This window comes from Amblyraja radiata, chromosome 15 (assembly GCF_010909765.2).
Source record: "Amblyraja radiata isolate CabotCenter1 chromosome 15, sAmbRad1.1.pri, whole genome shotgun sequence".
NCBI lineage: Eukaryota > Metazoa > Chordata > Chondrichthyes > Rajiformes > Rajidae > Amblyraja > Amblyraja radiata.
In genome coordinates this window covers 15,728,975-15,751,092 of record NC_045970.1, presented here as the reverse complement: position 1 = coordinate 15,751,092, position 22,118 = coordinate 15,728,975, and the positions used below count along the sequence as shown (strand labels likewise).

At 43.6% G+C, this 22,118-nt stretch overlaps 1 long non-coding RNA gene across 1 annotated transcript; it reads left to right on the top strand.

The window, feature by feature from the left end:
- The first annotated feature begins 4,337 nt into the window (after positions 1-4,337).
- On the top strand, positions 4,338-21,833 carry LOC116981605. Its single transcript, XR_004414246.1, has 3 exons — positions 4,338-4,348; positions 7,064-7,067; positions 21,707-21,833. It is a non-coding gene; the product is annotated as an uncharacterized LOC116981605 (long non-coding RNA).
- Positions 21,834-22,118: the final 285 nt, after the last annotated feature.

Sequence of the window (22,118 nt, the reverse complement as noted above, 5' to 3'; positions counted from 1 at the left end):
GTTCGCTAAAGAATCACCTCGTGGGACCGGCCCTTTACACAACCTTGATGTACTTATGTATCGTATGATGTGACCCCATAGAACTAGACAACAAAGGTTTTCACTGTGTCTCAGTAAACATAACAATAATAAACCAATAACAATGCTCTTTTATTCTTGCAAATTTCTTTCCATACTGTATATTTAGACAATTCCCTTTAGAATCTTCTATTTCTGTCCTTTTAAGTAGTACTTTCTCGATCAAAGCATGCAGTATATAAAGGAAACATCCAAAATCTTACCAGTTCTTCTGCCTACACGTTAAGTCTGTTCAATCTGCTTACTGATCTTAACCCTGGAACCAACTTATTTTCTATCAAATTCCTTCCTAATTTTTAATAACATAGAGAGTATTCTGGGGTAATATGCGTTTGGATGGACAAGAGGTGATTATGGATAGTCAGCATGGTTTTGTATGGTTTAAAAAAAAATCATTTGAACAGGTACATGGATAGGATAGGTTGAGAAGGATATGGGCCAAATGCAGGCGGGTGGGGATAGTGTACATTAGGCATGTCGGCCAGCATGGGCAAGTTGGGCTGATGGACCTGTTTCCACGCTGTATCACTCTATGACTCTATAACTTGATGAAATCCTCCATTACCTTTAATCCCCCACTTGACTAGTCCCTTAGTGCACACGCCAGTTCCGTTTTGTAGCAGTAACATTTATTTGAGCAATAATTGAGCAGTGCTCAATTATTTCTGGAAGCATATCCTTAACAAATGTAAAGCATTTGGAACCATTAAAAGTGACATCTCTAATTATTTTTAATTTATAGAGTTTTTCAGTTACTCAGGTTTGTTTTGCACCAAATAGATAGGATTTATTGGTAGTTATTCAAGAGGCTTTCTATTACTTTGGCCAAGTCTTAAAAATATAGAGTAGTTAACCTTCTAAGATATTTCAATAATTTCACAATAGGGAATATCAACAAATTGGATGAAAATGTAAAGGCATGATTAGTAAACTTGCACATAAGAACATAAAACCAGAAGCAGAATTAATCCATTCAGCCCATTGATTCTACTCTGCCATTCAATCATGACTGTTCTTGTCCCTCTCAACTCCTGACTTCTTTCTGTAACATTTGGCACCTTTCCTAATCAAGAATCTGCTTTAAAAATGCCTAATGCCTTGGCCTCCACAAGCATCTGTGGCAAATAATTCCACTGATTCACCACCCTCTGGCTAAATAAAATCCTCATCATTTCCATTCTAAAGATGCGTACATTTATTCTGAGGCTAGCCCCCTGCGTCTAGACTCTCCCATTACTGGAAACATCCTTTCCATGTCCACTCTATCCAGGCCTTTCATTTGGCCTGGAGGGTAGCTAATGTAACCCCACTTTTTAAAAAGGGAGGGAGAGGGAAAACAGGGAATTACAGACCAGTTAGTCTAACATCGGTAGTGGGGAAACTGCGAGAATCAGTTATTAAAGATGGGATAGCAGCACATTTGGAAAGTGGTGAAATCATTGGACAAAGTCAGAATGGATTTATGAAAGGTAAATCATGTCTGACGAATCTTATAGAATTTTTCGAGGATGTAACTAGTAGAGTGGATAAGGGAGAACCAGTGGATGTGTTATATCTGGACTTTCAGAAGGCTTTTGACAAGGTCCCACATAAGAGATTAGTATACAAACTTAAAGCACATGGTATTGGGGGTTCAGTATTGATGTGGATAGAGAACTGGCTGTCAGACAGGAAGCAAAGAGTAGGAGTAAACGGGTCCTTTTCACAATGGCAGGCAGTGACTAGTGGGGTACCGCAAGGGTCAGTGCTGGGACCCCAGCTATTTACAATATATATTAATGATTTGGACGAGGGAATTGAATGCAACATCTCCAGGTATGCGGATGACACGGCTGGGGGGCAATGTTAGCTGTGAGGAGGATGCTAGGAGACTGCAAGGTGACTTGGATAGGCTGGGTGAGTGGGCAAATGCATGGCAGATGCAATATAATGTGGATAAATGTGAGGTTATCCACTTTGGTGGCAAAAACAGGAAAGTAGACTATTATCTGAATGGTGGCCGATCAGGAAAAGGGGAGATGCAACGAGACCCGGGTGTCATGGTACAGCAGTCATTAAAAGTAGGCATGCAGGTACAGCAGGCAGTGAAGAAAGCGAATGGTATGTCAGCATTCATAGCAAAAGGATTTGAGTATAGGAGCAGGGAGGTTCTACTGCAGTTGTACAGGGTCTTGGTGAGACCACACCTGGAGTATTGCGTACAGTTTTGGTCTCCTAATCTGAGGAAAGACATTCTTCCTATAGAGGGAGTACAGAGAAGGTTCACCAGACTGATTCCTGGGATGTCAGGACTTTCATATGAAGAAAGACTGGATAGACTCGTCTTGTACTCGCTAGAATTTAGAAGATTGAGGGGGGATCTTATAGAAACTTTCAAAATTCTTAAGGGGTTGGACAGGCTAGATGGAGGAAGATTGTTCCCGATGTTGGGGTAGTCCAGAACAAGGTGTCACAGTTTAAGGATAAGGGGGAAATCTTTTAGGACCGAGATGAGGAAAACATTTTTCACACAGAGAGTGGTGAATCTCTGGAATTCTCTGCCACAGAATGTAGTTGAGGCCAGTTCATTGGCTATATTTAAGAGGGAGTTAGATGTGGCCCTTGTGGCTAAAGGGATCAGGGGGTATGGAGAGAAGGAAGGTACAGGATACTGAGTTGGATGATCAGCCATGATCATATTGAATGGCGGTGCAGGCTCGAAGGGCCGAATGGCCTACTCCTGCATCTATTTTCTATGTTTCTATGTTTCTATTAACCTTGGTTTCAATTAGATTCCCCCTCATCCCTCTGAACTGCAGTGAGGCCAGGCCCAGAGCCTTCAAATGCTCCTCATACATTAACCAAATCATCCCGTTAATCAGGGTGCCATGGTGGTGCAGCGGTAGAGTTGCTGCTTGACAGCTCTTGCAGCACCAGAGACCAGGATGTTGTCTGTACGGAGTTTGTACGTTCTCCCCGTGACTTGCGTGGGTTTCCTCCGAGATCTTCTGTTTCCTCCCACACTCCAAACACGAACAGTTATGTAGGTAAATTGGTTTGGTAAATGTAAAAATTGTCCCTAGTGTGTGTAGGATTATGTTAATATGCGGGGATTGCTGGTCGGCATGGACCCAGTGGGCTGAAAGGCCTGTTCCCGCGCTTTATCTCTAAACTAAACTAAATCCCATTTAGTAAACCACATCTAGACCCTCTCCAAAGCCAACACAACCTTCCACAGATATGGGGCCCAAAACTCTCACAATATGGTACTCAAGTGAGTGGTATAAAATTAAAGCAGAATCTTGATCGATTGGGCAAGTTGTCAGATGAATGATTAATGGAATTGAAAGCAGATAACTGCTTGGTGTTGTATTTTGGGAAGTCAAACTAGGGCAGCACCTTCACAGTGAATGGTTGGGCCCTGAGAAGTGTTGTTGAGCAGAGGGATCTAGGAATGCAGGTACATAGTTCTTTGAAAGTGGTGTCACATGTGGATAGGGTGGTCAATAAGGCCTTTATACATTGGCCTTCATCAGTCAGGTTCTTGCGTGTTGTAATTGAGATGTTATGTTCCAGTTGTACCAGACATTAGTGAGGCCACATTTGGAGTATCGTTTTCAGTTTTGGTCACCCTGTTATAGGAAGGGTATTGTTAAGCTGGAAAGTGCAGATACGATTTACGAGGATTTATCCAGGACAAGGTCCTAAGTTGTTGGGAGAGGTTTGGTAGGCAGGAGGGTGAGGGGGTGATCTTTTAGAGATGTATAAGATCATGAGGGAAATAGAGAGAGTAAATGTACTGTCTTATACACAGAGTATGGAAATCGAGAACCAGGGAACATAGGTTTAAGCTGAGAGGAAAAAGGTTTAATAGTAAGCTGAGGGGTAAAGTCCCACTTGGGCGACCTAATCCGCGAGTTCTGGAGAGTTTGCCCTCGACTCATACTGGCAGCATGGTTGACACAAGGTCGTAGGAGGTCTTTGTAACTCTCCTTCATGCTCGAGAGAGTCCCCGTGTACTCGAGGCCTCAGCTAGGTCGCGGCGTATTTTTCAACATGTTGAAAAATGCCCACGAGTGAAAAAAGGTCGCCATGGAAAAAATTGATACTTTTTTTATTCATAGGTTTAGTCGTAGTAGGTCGTAGTAGGTCGGCGTGTTAGTCGTACGTAATCGAGGGGAGTCGAAGTTAGTCGAAGGTAGTCGAATGTAGTCTTCATCATAGTCGAAGGGAGGTGGAAGGGAGGTCGAAGGAGATCGCAGGAGGTCGTCTTCACTCTCCACTATTCGGTGTCCAATTTTCACGAAGTTTGTCGTAGCTAGTCAAAGCTAGTCAAAGCTAGTCTTCAACATAGTCGAAAGAGGTTTTCTACATAGTCGAAGGAGGTCTTCAACATGACATTTTTTCAAACTCTCCTAAACTAGCCAATTTGGTCGCCAAAGTGGGACAGCCCCATAACTTCTTCACACAGTGGCGATGGGTATATGAAATAAACTGTCGGAGGAGGTAGTTGAGGCAGGTACTATAACAACTTTTAAAAGGCATTTGGACATGTTCAGGTGTTGGAAAAGTGTAGAGGGATATGGGCCTAACACAAGTGTAATGACTAGTGTAGGTGGGGCATCTTGGTTGGCATGGGCAGGGTGGGCTGCGCGACCTGTTTCCGTGCTGTATGACTATCACTCTATAAAGGATGAAGTTTCACTAGTTCACTAACACAGGAATTTAGCCTTCCATTTTCTGAGTTTATTGCCTATGTTGTGGTGAGCCTCTGAAAGTAATTGAGTCTCAAGGAGCTCCAAAACTGTGAAGACATACTGCATTGCTTTTATTCATGTCTATTCTCTTGTCTACGCCTATAATAACACAATCAATTGCACCCTACAGATTTTCGATATGTAAAATTAATAATGCAGTCCAGCATCAGTGGTGATGAAAATGCCCATCAATGCATAGAGCAACACCTGCCTTTTGTCAACTCCCTACAGAGGCTAGGTTATGCTTTTTAAATTAAATCCTTCAGCTCCACAAGATTAATATACAATCTTGCCACTAACTGCAACCACCTGAAGCAACTAACATGAAATCGAGGACAAGGTCACCTTGAAAAGAATCTCGATATGCAGAGTCAATTGAGATATTCTGATAATGGCATAGCAAGGAAATGATTTTCAAGCCATGTTCAATTCTTATGTGAATCATACCAGGCATTTACAACTAAACGGTAATGGAAAAAAATCCCTATCGATTTATAGTATTAATTCAACATCAGGTTTTCACAGCTATTAATACAAGGTTTAATTGGAAAATCCAGACGAAGGGGCCATCACTGGGCAACAGATGGCAGCACTTCTGCAGAACAGTCCTGCAAAGAAAAGAAAATGAACACAAAGGCTTCTTGGACACATCCAGGTGGAGGTCCATCAGCTGTGATACTGTGGCTGAAAGGTGTCAGCAGTCATTACACTTGGATTGTTTTGACCTTTCAGATGTATTGTGCTCATTCCAGCTATTCATGAAAGGTGCATCCATCAATGTCTTGATAAGCAGAAACATACCAACATTAATTAAGTCAGAGAATAGCAAAATATTTATAAATTCAGCAGGGAAACTAGCCATTTGGCCAATGCCGATGTCCGTAATTCATGAGTATTTTCTTCCCTTCTTCATCTCATCCTGTCTAATCTCAGCGTAATATCTTCCTTTTCTTCCCCAAACCTCTCAATGTACCAATGACTTTTACGTTAACGCCTCCTCATTGTATATTTCAATATTCAAGTGCTTTCCTTTGTCATGACCCCTTCCCACTGCTACCATCTGGCAGAATGCGTAGAAGCTTGAAGTCTCAAACCATCTGAACAGCTACATTCCTACAACCAAGAGCGGAACTCGCTATCAAAACATGGAAGGGACCGGGGCACACATTTTTTTGGCGGTCACGCGCGCATGCGCACACTTACACACACATTTGCGCGAAGCTTCGGAGGCTCAATCCAGTGCTAAATGCAGCTCAACTCTGCCTGTCTCACCGGGTTAACTACAGACCTGTCTGGACTGACCAGTGCTGCTTCTCTGCACTGGCTGTGGGCCTGGGGCACCACGCCCGTCTGACTCCCCACCTCTCTGGCCACCCGTGGGGGGGGGCACTTGGGACAGCGCCGGAGACCCGGCCGGGATCAATCCTGGCTGCGGATGAGGTGCAGTTCTGTGCCACGTCTCCCTCCTCCAATCACTGCACCCTATCCTCAGTCCCACCCCCCCCCCCACTCCTCCCTCCACCAATCATCGGGCTGAATCATCATGTCCTGCCCCCATTGCCTGTTGACCGACGTCTCTCTCGTCCAATCGGCGCCCTCGATCATCAGTCCCACCCCCACTGTTTCGCGGAAAGCGTAGATTTCACCGGTTTTAAAATCAGGATCACAAAAACTTGGGGGGGATGTCCCCCTCCTCTCAAAACATGGGGGGGACGTGTCCCCTCTGGCCCCCCCCCCCGGGTTTTCCGCCCCTGCCTACAACCATCAGGTTCTTGAATCAACCAGCTAGTAGATGCAATATACAATATATAGGATTTGGTGAAGAGTAGTGATCAGGACTGGAGGATGGAAGGGGTGGGTGAATGATGGACGACTGATATTAAGGTGGGAAGAAATGGTGAGAGAAGATTGGAAGGGCAGCGTTTTAGGTAGTAAATGGTTGGAAAGTTCAAATAATTTTTACTTAGCTTTACTTAGAAAACAGGTCCATGGTTGTGTAAGAGATAGTCCTAATGTTTCCATTGCTGAGATAAGATTAGAATGGTGTGAGTTGGCTCAAGAATTCCACCAGCTGGTATATACAATTTCGCATTTGCATCCTCCTCTCAACTCTCTTTACATCTTGCTTTGTTTAGCGGGAAAACCTAAATGTATTAAGTTCACTCCTTTCAGTTATCGAATAGTTTGTATAACTACCAGTTCAGCACTGATGGTTAAGGCACCCCACTAGTTACAGCCACTAAGCCGAGAAAGGTCTGTATAATTTCTACTTTTGGTTATTTGTCTTCTAATTGGTTCTCGGTCCCATCTAATGTATTTCTCAATTCCCCACCTGGTTTTACGTCAATTGATGGGTAATTTTCTATTTTCACTCTCTTCGTTCTTGAATGGCATTGTGACATTAGCTATTGTCCAATCCAAGAGGATGTTTCCACATTGCAAGGGATTTTGAAAGTTTACCACAATCTCTGCACCTTTTTAAGAATCACAGGATAGAGACTATTAGATCTGGACAATTTGTTGGGTTTTCTTCTCTTTCATTTTTCCAATATTTTCTCTTTCTAGATATTGATTACTTTAATTTTAGCACTCTCGTTGGAGTCATAGTTCACCGAAAATTATTCTGATATAAAGATGGATGCAAAATGTTCTTTTAATATTTCAGCTAATTCCTTATTTCCTTTTATTTTACCCGTTGCTATTTGAAACTAATTATGCTAAACATTTTGGGATCAAATAATATATTATTCCCTTGGGGATTTTGAAATCAAAATCTACTGAACTTGTGAGAATGCAAGTTTGAGTATAAATTTTGCAGGTGACTGTTCATATTAAATTTCCTAATTAACACACATTAGTAAAGAGAAAGGAAAAGAAACATCCCAATAGAGTGAACGAGTTTGAAACAAGTTTCTAAAAGAGCAAGGACAATTTCATGCTACACTTGTCACTTTATCTCCCCCCTTGACTCCATCCAAGGACCCAAGCAGTCTTTCCAGGTGCGGCAGAGGTTCACCTGCACCTCCTCCAACCTCATCTATCGCATCCGCTGCTCTAGGTGTCAGCTGCTCTACATCGGTGAGACCAAGTGTAGGCTTGGCGATCGCTTCGCCCAACACCTTCACTCAGTTCGCAATAACCAACCTGATCTCCTAGTGGCTCAGCACTTCAGCACCCCCTCCCATTCCGAATCTGACCTTTCTGTCCTGGGCCTCCTCCATGGCCAGAGTGAGCCCACCGTAAAGTGGAGGAGCAGCACCTCATATTTCGCTTGGGTAGTGGTATGAACATTGACCTCCAATTTCAGGTAGTCCTTGCTTTCTCCCTCCTTCCCCTCCCCTTCCCAGCTCTCCCACAGCCCACTGTCTCCGCTTCTTCCTTTCTTCTTCCAGTCCCCACCACCCCCACATCAGTCTGAAGAAGGGTCTCGACCCGAAAGGTCACCTTTTCCTTCGTTCCATAGAAGCTGCCTCACCCGCTGAGTTTCTTGAACATTTTTATCTACCTTCGATTTTTCCAGCATCTGCAGTTCCTTCTTAAACAAAGGACAGTTTAATAATCTCTATTCAATTTCAGCACACTATTATTTTATTGTTCTTTTTAATTTGACAACACCAGTAAAAGGGCTTTGAAAATTTACTAGTCAGGGTTTCCATCCATTTTTATACCATCCACCAGAACTCGAACACATGGACAATCCTCTTTTACCAATAAAGTTATTTTTTGAATCTCATGTCACTATTCTTATGTCAAAGTGTTCACCGACATAGATTTCACAATTATTTCTTGTCTCTGGGTGGTTTAACTCTTTTCTTCTCTCAAATTACCTGAATATGAATGATATAGAACAACAGTGACAGGGCATTGAGCTCCACCATGTAAGCTGGGTCTTTCATTTCATTCTTCACAAAACAAGACTCTGTAAATTCACAAAATGATCTTTAGAAAATGCCATTGGTGGAACTTTCCAAGTACAAAATATTGTTGGAACCCTTTGGGTAGTAATTCAACATTATTTTCCTAATAAAAATGTTTTAATTGGATTATCGTGAGAAATCTCACCTAAAATTCAGAAATTAGAGTGCGAAGAAGCATTTCATCATCAATCTGGCATCGACCAAAGTAAAACGTGGGGATTGAATTGGGGGCAGATTCACCAACCTGCTTGCTTACGACTGCCCACTGGTTTTCTTGTTAATTGACATCAATGTGTAAGCCATTAGGCAAAATGAAACCTATACAACTTTGTCACTGAAGCCAAAGCCGATGGTACCATTTGGACTATGGTAAACAAAACGTTTTACCCACATTTCACCAGAACAAAGGAACTAAGCTTGCATTTCTATAGAATAACAAGAATTGTGGTTAAGAGTTAGTCATCCTATTTTATTACTTGGTTGAAATAAAATTAGCTGTTCAGTTAATTAAGATCAATGTGCAACAGTTGGTCAATCAGATCAGTTAATAATCATCCCATCTCCAGTCACGTAAAGCTGGCAACTAAAAACTTTACCTATTCAAAGCAAAGTATGGAAACAAATGACATTATATTGGTTGACGTATGTGTAATTGCCTGCAGGCTTCGATTTTGTCAACCTTGTTTACACATAACAAATGGACACTAAATTAATGCTGCCTTTCATTCCTCTTTAACTTTGTGAACAGTAAAATGTGATTAGCTTCTCTTTTATTCTGCAGATGCTGCTCCTGTGTTTCCTGACAGGGAAAGGAGTGCTTACCAAACAGAATTTGCTGCGAGTACCAAGCGTGGTGCCCAGGGGAAAATAAAAATGGAAATAAAAACTACTGAGAAGAATCCAAAACCAGTTAAGCAGATGGCAAAGGAATGGATTTTAATACAGAGGAACAAGAAACAACAAATTCCCACCCACACAAGATGGAGATATTAATGCCAAACTATGAAAGATTGTAAAGCTAAGCAATCAGCTTCAAAAATCTGCCATTTAGAAATGAAAGCAGGCCTGAATAAAAACTCTGTGATAATGACCATTGCTTCAAGGTGACCAAATAAACTCATCTCTTTTTTCTATTGAACAAAATTGCTATCTGTGTCATTTTGCATGGCTTTTCCCATTTCCTGTTGAATTGTTATCATGGGGCTTATTTTGCAGTTCTTTGAAAAATTGTAACATTCCCAATGACTTCTGGAATCTTTGGCTCATGTCTGCACACAAAGGAGCAGGTGCATTGGCCTGACACTGAGAGCCGTGGTGCACTCTTGCCAGAATAAGACCAATGATAAGAGCAGACCATCTCCCAAACTTCCGACCTGTTGTCCCATCAAACAGCGGCTCAGTGGCATTTACAGATACAGGGTGCTGCAGCGGTAGAGCTACTGCTTTACAACGCCAAAGATCAGGGTTCGTTCCTGACTACAGGTGCTTGTCCGTACGGAGTTTGTACATTCTCCCCGTGACCTGCACGGGCTTTCTCCAGGATCTACGGTTTCCTCCCACACTCTAAAGACGTACAAGTTTGTAGGTTGATTGGTTTGGTATCATGTAAAATTGTCCCGAGTGTGGGTAGGGCAGTGTTAATGTGAGGGGTTCGTTGGTCGTTGCGGACTCGAGGGACGAAGGGCCTGTTTCCGTGCTGTATCTCTAAACTAAAACATTTTTTACCTCCTGCCCTATCTGTAGCAGAACCCACATTGGCCTCAATGGTCACACAGAGAGTGATTGACATCTGCATAGCCATAGTGTTATCTGCATCACAGAATGCTTGATATCTGGGTTGTACTGCCAGAGGAGGTGGTGGAATCAGATACAATTATTACGTTTAAGAGGTATGTACACAGATACAAATAGGCAAGGGGCGGCACAGTGGTGCAGCAGTAGAGTTGCTGCCTTACAGTGCCAGAGACCCGGGTTCAATCCTGGCTATGGGTGCTGATTGTACTGAGTTTGCACATTCACCCTGTTTTCTCCGGTTTTCTCCCACACTCCAAAGGCGTACAGGTGTGTAAGCTAATTGACCTCTGTAAATTGTCGCTAGGTTGTAGGATAGTGTTAGTGTAAGGGGTGATTGCTGTTGTGGATCAGTGTGGAATCGGTGGCCTGAAGGGCCAGTTGCCAAGCTGTATTATTAAAGTTTAAAGTCACAATATAGAAACGGATATGATCATGTGGCAGTAGAAATCAGTGTAGATGAACAAAAAGATCGGCATGGACTTGATGGGTTGAAAGGCTCGAGTAACTCAGCGGGCCAGACTGCATCTCTGGAGAAAAGGAATAGTTGACATTTTGGGTCGAGACCCTTCGTCACAGTTCCTCAGAAGGGTTAGTTTGTTCTTGCCAAGTATCAATAGAATTGAGACAATTATCCTTCATCATTAGTTTTGCTGGCTCTTGTGACAGGCCACTTCCCATTTCCATTCTGACATTTCTGTCCTGGGCCTCCTCCACTGCCTGAGTGACGCCAAATGCAAGTTGCAGGAACAGCGCCTCATATTTCACTTGGGCAGCTTACACCCCAGCGGTGGGATTCTTGATTTTTCTAACTTCAAGTAACCCTTGCATTCCCTCTCTCTTCATCCCACACCCACCCTAACCATCATACTGGTTTCACTGTCGTCCCGCTGAGTTTCACTGTTTGTATCACTTGTATTCACCTTCCCCACAGCCAACATTGTGGGCTGCACCTTTCCTTGATAATCATTGCTGGCTTTGATCTGTCTCTTTGCAAATCCTTCATTAACTTCTTCTATCTAACTTTTTATGTCTCTTGGTTCCTTCTCCACTGACTCTCAGACTGAAGAAGGGTCTTGACCCAAAACGTCACCTATTGCTTTCCTCCACAGATGCGTCCTGATCTTCTGAGTTACTCAAGCTTTTTGAGTCTATATTTGACATAGATCATATGCCAGTTCATGGAAATAATACAAAGTAACTGAAGGACAGAAACACGGGCAACATGAGTTAGGAAAACCGGACCACTGATCTAAACTCAATGATGCCAATAGTTCTATCAAGTACTGTTTGCTTGCTGGAAGTTGTGCAGGGAACTTGGCAATATACGGAGGGCGGTGAGTAGCTAGAATGCGCTGTCAGTGAGGTCGTGGAGGAAGTTGCGATAGTGGTGTTTAAGAGGCACATGCTCCCAATGTATTTCCATAAATAAACCACCTTTCACTTTGCATTTGAGAGAATATATATTTTCTTCTGCAGCTGAGTGAATTTAACATACTTAACTAATTACTTTCTTTTCCGCTCATAAGCAGAGCAAGAATGAAACGAATGAATGCAAAGATGACAATTAATAATTTCAATTCTGACTGTTGATCGCATGATCACATTGCATGATGTGATTATGTTATATTCTAACGACCACATTCTGTTATTTAGTTAATAGTCCTACATGTTCACAGGAACAATAGCACAATATTTTACTGAAAATGAGCAATGACATTAAAAATAATTTAATTGCAACTTAAATTGTTAGGTATACATTTAGTGAGGAACAAAAAACTAAATGGTATATCTGTAAGGGTTATAATGTGATCATGCAATTAACCTTCCATGGTATTAATCAGAATTAATGATGTAATAAGAATTCCAAGTTTAAGAAGAGCAGTGGGAGTAAGAACGATAGAATAAGGTCTGTTCCATCCCAGTTGCTGTTTGAACAACATGAGATTTAACATGTTGTTTAAGAAGGAACTGCAGATGCTGGAAAATCGAAGGTACACAAAAATGCTGGAGAAACTCAGTGGGTGCAGCAGCATCTATGGAGCGAAGGAAATAGGCAACGTTTCGGGCCGAAACCCTTCCTCAGACTGATGGGGGGTGGCGGGGAGAAGAAAGGAAAAAGGAAGAGGAGGAGCCCGAAGGCTGAGGTGTTCGGCGAAACGATCGCCCAACCTCCACTTGGTCTCACCGATGTAGATCATCTGACATCTAGAGCAGCAGATGCAATAGATGAGGTTGGAGGAGATGCAGGTGAACCTTGGTCGCACATGGACCAACTGCTTGGGATAGTGAGGTCAAGGAATGGTAGGGAAGTGTCGGAAATGGTCCAGGTGTATTTGAGTGCCGGATGGAAGTTAGTGGTGAAGTGGATGAAGTCAGTCAGTTGTGTGTGGGTGCAGGGGGTAGCACCAAACTTTGGTGCTACCATTGGAGCTACCTTTGGTGCTACCTCCTGCACCCACACACAACTGACTGACTTCATCCACTTCACCACTAACTTCCATCCGGCACTCAAATACACCTGGACCATTTCCGACACTTCCCTACCATTCCTTGACCTCACTATCTCCATCGCAGGTGATAGACTTCTGACCAACATCCACTATAAACCTACTGACTCCCATGGCTATCTGGACTATACTTCTTCCCACCCTGCTTCCTGTAAGAACTCGATCCGCTACTCCCAATTCCTCCGTCTACGCCGCATCTGCTCCCAGGATGAGGCGTTCCACGCCAGGGCATCTGAAATGTCCTCATTCTTCAGGGAACGGGGTTTCCCCTCCTCCACCATAGATGAGGCTCGCACCAGGGTCTCTTCCATACCCCGCAACACAGCTCTCTCTCCCCATCCCCGCACTCGCAACAAGGGTAGAGTCCCCCTAGTCCACACCTTTCAGCCCACCAGCCGTCACATACAACAAGTAATCCTCCGTCAGTTTCGCCACCTCCAACGTGACCCCACCACTCGCCACATCTTCCCATCTCCCCCCATGTCTGCCTTCCGCAAAGACCGCTCCCTCCGTAACTCCCTTGTCAATTCTTCCCTTCCCTCCCATACCACCCCCTCCCCGGGCACTTTCCGTTGCAACCGCAAGAGATACAACACTTGTCCCTTTACCTCCCCCCTCGACTCCATTCAAGGACCCAAGCAGTCGTTCCAGGTGCGACAGAGGTTCACCTGCATCTCCTCCAACCTCATCTATTGCATCCGCTGCTCTAGATGTCAGATGATCTATATTGATGAGACCAAGCGGAGGTTGGGTGATCGTTCCGCCGAACACCTCCGCTCGGTCCGCAATCACCAACCTGACCTCCCGGTGGCTCAGCACTTCAACTCCCCCTCCCATTGCCCATCCAACCTCTCTGTCCTGGGTCTCCTCCATGGCCAGAGCGAGCAACACCGGAAATTGGAGGAACAGCACCTCATATTCCGCTTGGGGAGTCTGCATCCTGCGGGCATGAACATTGAATTCTCCCAATTTTGTTAGCCCTTGCTGACTCCTCCCATCCCTCAGCCCTCGGGCTCCTCCTCCTCCTTTTTCCTTTCTTCTCCGTGCCACCCCCCATCAGTCTGAGGAAGGGTTTTGGCCCGAAACGTTACCTATTTCCTTCGCTCCATGGATGCTGCTGCACCCACTGAGTTTCTCCAGCATTTTTGTGTACCTTGAGATTTAACATTATGCTCTGGTCAAGCTTAACAAATTACACAATTGCTTTAAGGGCCTGTTCTTTTCTGATTCGAGCTAATGTACGTAGCGGGTATGTAGGAGCTCGTGGATGTCACGTAGCGGCTCATACGAGCAATAGTAGGTACTCGGGAAATCCGGTAAACTCGTGACGTTTTTTCAACACTGTGAAAAATGTCCACGAGTAAAAAAATACTTGTGATGAAAAAATTGTTACTTTTTACTCGTACGAGCTCCTACGTACATTACACGAGCTCGAATCAGGGGAGAACTCGGGAGAACTCTTGAATTACCTTGTACAGTGGGACAGGCCCTTCAGTCTGCAAAGGACCTTGCTCTTGCAGATTACTTAAAATGTTAATAGGGTGATGTAAATGGGACTGAAATTATCACTGATAACTTTTAATCCGGTGAAATATGTACAGATAGTTTTTGGTGTACATAATACACCTGTCATATACACTAGAGTTAATGAGCCAACATATAATCCAAAAACCATAGCTTGAAAGGTGGAGATCTGTGGAATTCTTTGCCACAGAAAGCAGTAGAGGCCAAGTCAGTTGATATTTTAAAGGCAGAGATACATATTATTTGATTAGTACAGGTGTGAAGGGTTATGGGGAGATGGCAAGAGAATGGGAACAGGAGGAAGAGATAGATCAGCCATGATTGAATGGTGGAGTATCCTTGATGGGCCGAATGGCCTGATTCTCATCCTATCACTTATGACCTTGTGACTTTATGAAATACTTAAACACTTAAAGGGGCTGTCCCACTGGGGCGATCTAATTCGCGAGTTCAGAAGAGTGTCATCGACCTTCAAGCTCGAGGGCACTCGCCTGAAAAACCTCGAGCTGGATCGACCGTCAGTGATGAAACCACGAGATGGATCGACTGCTCGCGTGCGCGCGCACACACACACACACACACGCACACACAAAGACATCGCAAAGGCAGGGGCCAGGGAAAGCGGGGGAGTGCTGTCTGAAATTCACACCCGCGATGAAGAGGTAGGTAAAAGATGGATGCACAATGTATGTTAAGTCCTTTAGAGAGCATAGGGGGGGGGGAGAGAGAGTAGGCGAGAAAAGGGGAGAGAAGGGGAGAGAAGGGGAGTGAAGGGGGAGAGAAGGGGGGGGGGGACAAGAAGTGGAGACACTTTTAAGAAGTCAGACAATGTTTAATAAAGTTTAGCGGGCATTTAACCTACCGGCTGGTTTTTCTTGGTCCTGAAAACGCCAATGAGCCAATTAAAATGCCCGGTCAGCGAAGGAGATTGCCTACGGCTGCGCTCGACTGCCTGTAACTAATAGCGACCCCACGCCACTGCACTACGAGTTAAAAAGAACCATACCGACCAATTTTTACTTGCGGAAAATATTTCAACATGCTGAAAACATTTCCACGACCTAGCTGAGGCCGCGAGTATGTGGGAACTTCCCTCCAGCATGAAGGAGAGTTCCAGTGACCTCATAGGACCTCCTAGGACTACGTGTCGACCATGCTGCGAGTTTGAGTCGAGGGCAAACTCTTCTAAATTCGCAGATTAGGTCGCAGCAGTGGGACAGCCCCTTAACTTGGTTGTTCAATTGATAATTTCCCTCCCAGAAGCACTATGCTGCAGGCACTGTTGGCCTGAAGTAAAACAGAATACACTGGTCAGGATTTGTGTGTTGAGAAGCAGCATTAATGATTTTTAAGGATTACCAGATTACCAGAATCAGCTATGCTGATCTCAGGCTGAGCTGTGCCACTCGAGACTGATACCTAGTTAACATTGGCGAAGCTGCACACTGTGGTAACAAAATGCCAATGGCATGCCCCGATGCCTACTCCATCATGGCCAGGACTTCAACAGGACTAGTGTTGGATCATTGCATTCTGAATGATTTGCCGAGTCCAGTAATACCGTTTTAAAACTTTTATTCAAAAACCCTGGATCTAGCTAAGTCAGCAGTTTTAGCTACCAAACATTGGGTGAAACTCTGGGGTCATCTCCATCCAGATAAATCTAAGTTGACGGCATCCACAACTGGACTTTCTGGGATTTACAATTAACGTTATCCATATGTCTGTAACATTGCCAAAGAGTAAAGCAGACTTGGTGGAAGCCTACAACAAAATTAATTACTAAAAACACTGGTGTTGGGTGCGTTTTATGAACTAAAAGCCAACTGCTAACAATGCACCATCTGCATGTCCGCCTACGAATTGATAATATCACAGTGGTGGCATATATTAATCATATGGGAGAAAAGATCGATATCATGTGTCAATCTGGCCAATATATTTGGCTATGGTGTGTTAACATACATATTTAGCTATCAGCAAACTTACCTACCAGGTAAGCTCAATACTGAGGCACACACCAGGTCATGAAAATTCAATGACAGCACCGAATGGCTGTTGGACCACAAAAAAAGTTGCTGATATTACCAAAAGAGGGACACCAGATATCGATCCATTTGCATCTAGACCCAATCACCAGTTACCAACACATGCCGCTTGTGAACCACACTTGGGGCAGCAGCAATGGACGTTACTCACTGAATGGGGAATAATTGTTTACAATGTTTTTTCCTCCTGCCTCATCAGTCGGATCCTAAGCAAAACACATATGGACTCAACATCAAGTGTCTTGAATGAAACTGATTGGCCTACACAACCATGGATCCCCGTGGTCTCGGACATAGTCTCTGAACCATAGTCCACCATGTTAGATCCGGGCTGGCGGGCAGGACCATGAGCAGGATCACGGCGGCCTATCAAGAATCAACAAGGACTGGTGTAGCGTATAATACAGCTACAACCACCAACGTCCTGGGAATTCCTATCCAGCCTTCATGTAGATGAAGGACTGAGCTGCAGTACTATAATTGCGCAGGAGTGCCCTGTCAGCTTGCTGGTGGCAGGCGCCACGACAACTCTCCATGGGATCTCACCCTCTAGTTGTCAAACTTATAAGGATTATTTTTAACACCAACTCCTCCTAGAGGGAGGTACTCCCAGATCTGGGACGTCAGTGTTGTATTAACATTGCTAGGGGCACCAGCAATGTCCCTGTCCCTGGGGGGGACTGACATTTAAAAACAGTATGCTGAGAGTACTGGTCTCAGCTCTAGGGGTCCAGTTTCTACATAAACTGAGACTGGGATAAATGATGGCATCTCCAGAAAAGATAACTTCGCATATTAGAGCTTGTTAAACAAGATAGACCATGATCATCAGGACAAAATTTGGAATTCCAGATATACCCAACTGACACCCGACTATGTGTAATGACACACCTTCTATTATACCTTAAAACTACTAAAACTTAAGAGGAAGTAAATTAGCACTATGGGCAGCCATAAACAGCCTAATGGCCAGACAAGGAAGTGCCAGCTAGAGACAAGGAAGTGCCTATGGACAATATCCTAGCAACAGCAGGATGGTCTAGAGAAAGACCTTCCAATTCTTTATAATAAGCCAATAACCAAACCTGCGGTATTGCAGAATCAAGTTTGAATTCTGCAATTTATTTAGCCCTAGGGAGGATTATTTTGTTAAAATAAATTGTTATTGCCTGAATTGGATGCATGTCTGAATACAATAACATACTTCCTCCCTTGAATGACTTTGGCAGTGAGTGAAGCATGGACTGTTCCACGGCTTGAAATCACAGAGCTTTAAAATCTTCATGTAGTCACTCACGTGACTCCGAAGTAAAATAGTAAGATTAAACGAGAACTTACCAGTTTGAAGTTTGATCTTTATTTTATGAGGAGTTACGATGAGGGATTACGTACCCTCCGCTCCTGCCCTCTATTATAAAGGTCAACTGGTATATTAGTTCTTCTTATCTTACTATGTTTATTTCAATTACTATTACTGTGATTCCACACCGCTGCTTTGAAGAATGTCGCGCATGCGTGCTGGCGGGGTCTTCACGTAATCCCTCATCGTAACTCCTCATGAAATAAAGATCAAACTTCAAACTGGTAAGTTCTCGTTTAATCTTACTATTCTAGACCAACTAGCTTGCAACTGGAAATGCAAAAAGTTAGTCCACACAACAAATGTATGTCATTCGATAATGTAGAGAGACTTCAAGGCTAACGAAGTTGAAAGTTACCCAAAACTAGAATCTAGCATTTCCTGTTTGCTATACAGTTCCACCATTGATTTCCCAGCAACTGGTGGTCCAGCATCTCCTATAATCCGGACAAAAGTACGAGAGCGCACAAAATCCTCCCCCGGAAGTCCCCCTGAAAATGTGGCACCTAGGCCGGGTGAGGCGGTTCATCTCGACCTCATCGGTACTTCCGCGGTTGATCGATGGGTCAACTTTGCGCCCTGCGGCAGGGGCTCTGGAACTCCGGTCCGGCCGGAGCCAGCAGATCCGTTACCATAGCCAACTTCCGAGGCCGATTTTGCAGGGCGGTATCCCATCGCCCCGGCAGCCTAGGCAGTCCATTCTGGTACCATTCAACTCTTCTTGGAGACCTTGCTTCTGTTCATCATCATTATCATCATCATCGTTGAAAACATGATATGTACGACAGTGATTGCAGCTTCTACTGAAGTGTGGATGGCCATTGGCTCGCTAGGTGCTCATCCGCCCTTTGACAGGTCTTGTTTTTGATCCTGCTGGGGGTCCACAGGCCAGGTGGGGGAGACAGTTTAGTTGCCAACTATCCGACCATGAGGCACGTAGCACGGGATTACATGGTATCCGTGACGGGGGGATCTCCCCCCGACCTATTGGTCTGGCAAAATGAATAATCCAGAAAATCTGTGGATGTCTGAATAAGGTGACATAAAATTACTGGTGGACCTGTATCAGCACACAACTTATAACAGTTTGGAAATGCAGGCTGTTATCAATTTCACGAATTCTTCTGCATTTCTTACAAATGTGTTCAAAATTCTGTTAAAATACCAGTGACACTTAGGGAGAGCTGCCAATAATTTCCATACTCCTGACCCTTGAAGAAAGTAAGTAAGCTTCATGTCATGTAAACTTTAAGCAAATTATCTCAACCTTTATTGAAAATCAAAAGGGAGAAAGTTCTACCTAGGTTAAACCTTGACAATCCAATTAATTGTAATGCAACAATGCACTTTGTAACTATTTTTCAGCACCCTTTATGCCCCTGTCCCACTTAGGAAACCTGAACGGAAACCTCTGGAGACTTTGCACCCCACCCAAGGTTTCTGTGCGGTTCCCAAAGGTTTTTGTCAGTCTCCCTACCTGCTTCCACTACTTGCAACCTCCAGCAACCACCTGCAACCTCCGGGAGCCTTGGGGCGCAAAGTCTCCAGAGGTTTCCGTTCAGGTTTCCTAAGTGGGACAGGGGCATTACATGGTGACTATTTGCATACTATTATTATTATTAATATAATAATAATAATAATAATAATTATTATTATTATTATTATTATTATTATTATACATTATACTTATGGGCGCCTTTCAAAGGACTCTCAAGGACGCCTTACAAAAGTTAGTAAGCAGATTACAAAACATATAAGCGGAATGAAACAAAACAAAAAAAATAGTGAGGATATCAACAACACACAATTCAAAGAGAGAGCCGCGGCAGCTAATTGCGCAAGCGTTCACTCTCCCTTCCGGCAGACATCTTGGAAACGGAACAATCAAAACACATTTTACCATTGAACATCCACCACAGTGACTCCTCCACACTCCTCACTGTGGTGGAAGGCAAAATAAAGGTCAAGACCTAGCTCTTCCTCGGTCATGGGACTCGAGCCCCCGTTGACGGGACGATCTTGACTCCCATAGCCGGCGTTTGATTATCAAAATTATCAAATTTAGCTTGTGATTTGTTTTAAAAAGAGAGTTGCATTATTATGAATTCATTCAGTAATAATTTTGAGTTCAGATTCATTGTGCATATGTTGTGAATTCCATTAACTTGAGCACAAGTACATTTTCTGGACATTTTATGGCAAATATAATTTAGATGAGGGTTAGATCACATTTATTTGTAGACCTGTTCTGGAAGTTGACGTGCTTAAATGTAACATGTTTAAAGAAACATATTATCAGGTGGAAAAAGGACACATTGTATTACCTATTTAATTAAACAAGACACATTCCTCATTAGCAACACAAATTACATAGATTTCTAATTGAAAGTGCACTTGGACACCCTCCAGTCATTTCATAAGAGGAATACATGCAATTTTAACAGTAGATTTTATCCTTTGTGTTTGATATGATTTATTAAAAACATATTTTGCTCGTAGGACCTCAGTGGGAGCCTGTACTCAGATCCACCACATGATTTACAGTGTGTCACATTTTGAGATGAAGATAAATGGCTGGCAAATGGGAGTTTGTGATGAGTGCCAAACATATTATAATATTAATTAGGTCAACATTGAATTTTTATGTGGAGTCTACCTACAACATTCATCCCATCCATATAAATTGGATGCATTTCTAACCAACTGACCTGACCTTTTACAATGTATTGCTGAAAGCTAGTTTTGTTATCAAAAGCTCATAATAATGGGCCTGTCCCACTTATGCTTTTTCGGCAACTGCCGGCACCAGTCATAGGTTGTTGCAGGTCGGTAAAAATGTTCAACATGTTAAAAATTCAGCGGCGACCAGAAAGACGCTATGACTCTTTGGGCGACTGAGGAGACGACTCACGAACATACAGGTGACACCCTGGCGACATGTCGTGGGGTGAAGCCTGTATGGTCGTGAGTAGTCGCCCAAAAGATTCATAGCTTGTTCTGGTCACCCCCCCCCCCCCCCCCCCATCTGGTCGCTACTTCCCAATAGAGGAATTCAACAGCAGGCAGGGGAAGAAAGGAAGGGTAGAGGTTGGTTGGTGAGGAAACCATTAATTGTGTGAGGATTTGGGCAGGGTTGTAGATAAGTAGTTAAGGTGGATAGAAACGAGATCTTTGTAAACACAAAAATCAAAGGATTTATCATTAAAACGACAATAAATCCACCAGGCACCAATACTAATATACAAACATAAATTTTAAGCTAATCACCTAATATTTCAGGTATTTTAAATCAAGTGTAATCATTGCGATCTGTTTAAAGTAAGCATCCATAACGTTCAAAACTGTTTATCTTAATCAATCAAGATTAAAATTGATATTTATGATGTAAATACTTCAGGTGAAATATAATGAGGAATAATGTTTCAGAAGGATTGAATGTACGTAGTTTGCATTCTTGGGATCAATGGGAGCTTTTTATTACAACTAATGATCTGTCTTCAGTGTGTCTTTCCTACCTTTTATATTTTAATGTCATCTTCATTAGAGTATTCAATAAAAAAAAAATAGTTTTGATTCTATACATGGTTTAGGAAGGAATTATATAAATACACATACATTAGCAATGTTCATTTCAAATAAAAATTAATTTGTTATTGGAATACATCAGAACTATTCTGTAATTTGAGACTACTAAGGTAGCCCATCGTTAATAAATAGGCATTATGGGCCTGTCCCACTTAAGGGCCTGTCCCACGAGCATGCAACTCCATGCGGCAAGTGCTACCTAACGTAGTCGCTTGAGACATACGGCCTCGCGGGGCCGGTCCCACTTCGATCGTCGGAGCCGTATGGAGTTGTGCGGAGCTGGTCCCGACATCGCCTGGGGCTCCGAAAAATGACCGTGTTCAAAAATTCCGCTCAGCAACGGCCTGCCGGCTTGCAGCCGCCTCGACACCGTACGTCACGCGCGAACTTCCCGCGGACTTCGCTCGCACTTCATGTCACTCTCTCGACCTCCGTGCGGCCCCCGCTTCTGGTTAGGTCGCGCTTGCCGCATGGAGTCGCTTAGGTCGCGCTTGCCGCATGGTGTCGCATGCTCGTGGGACAGGCCCTTTAGGCGACTCTTTAGGCGACTGCCAGGGACCAGTTTTAAT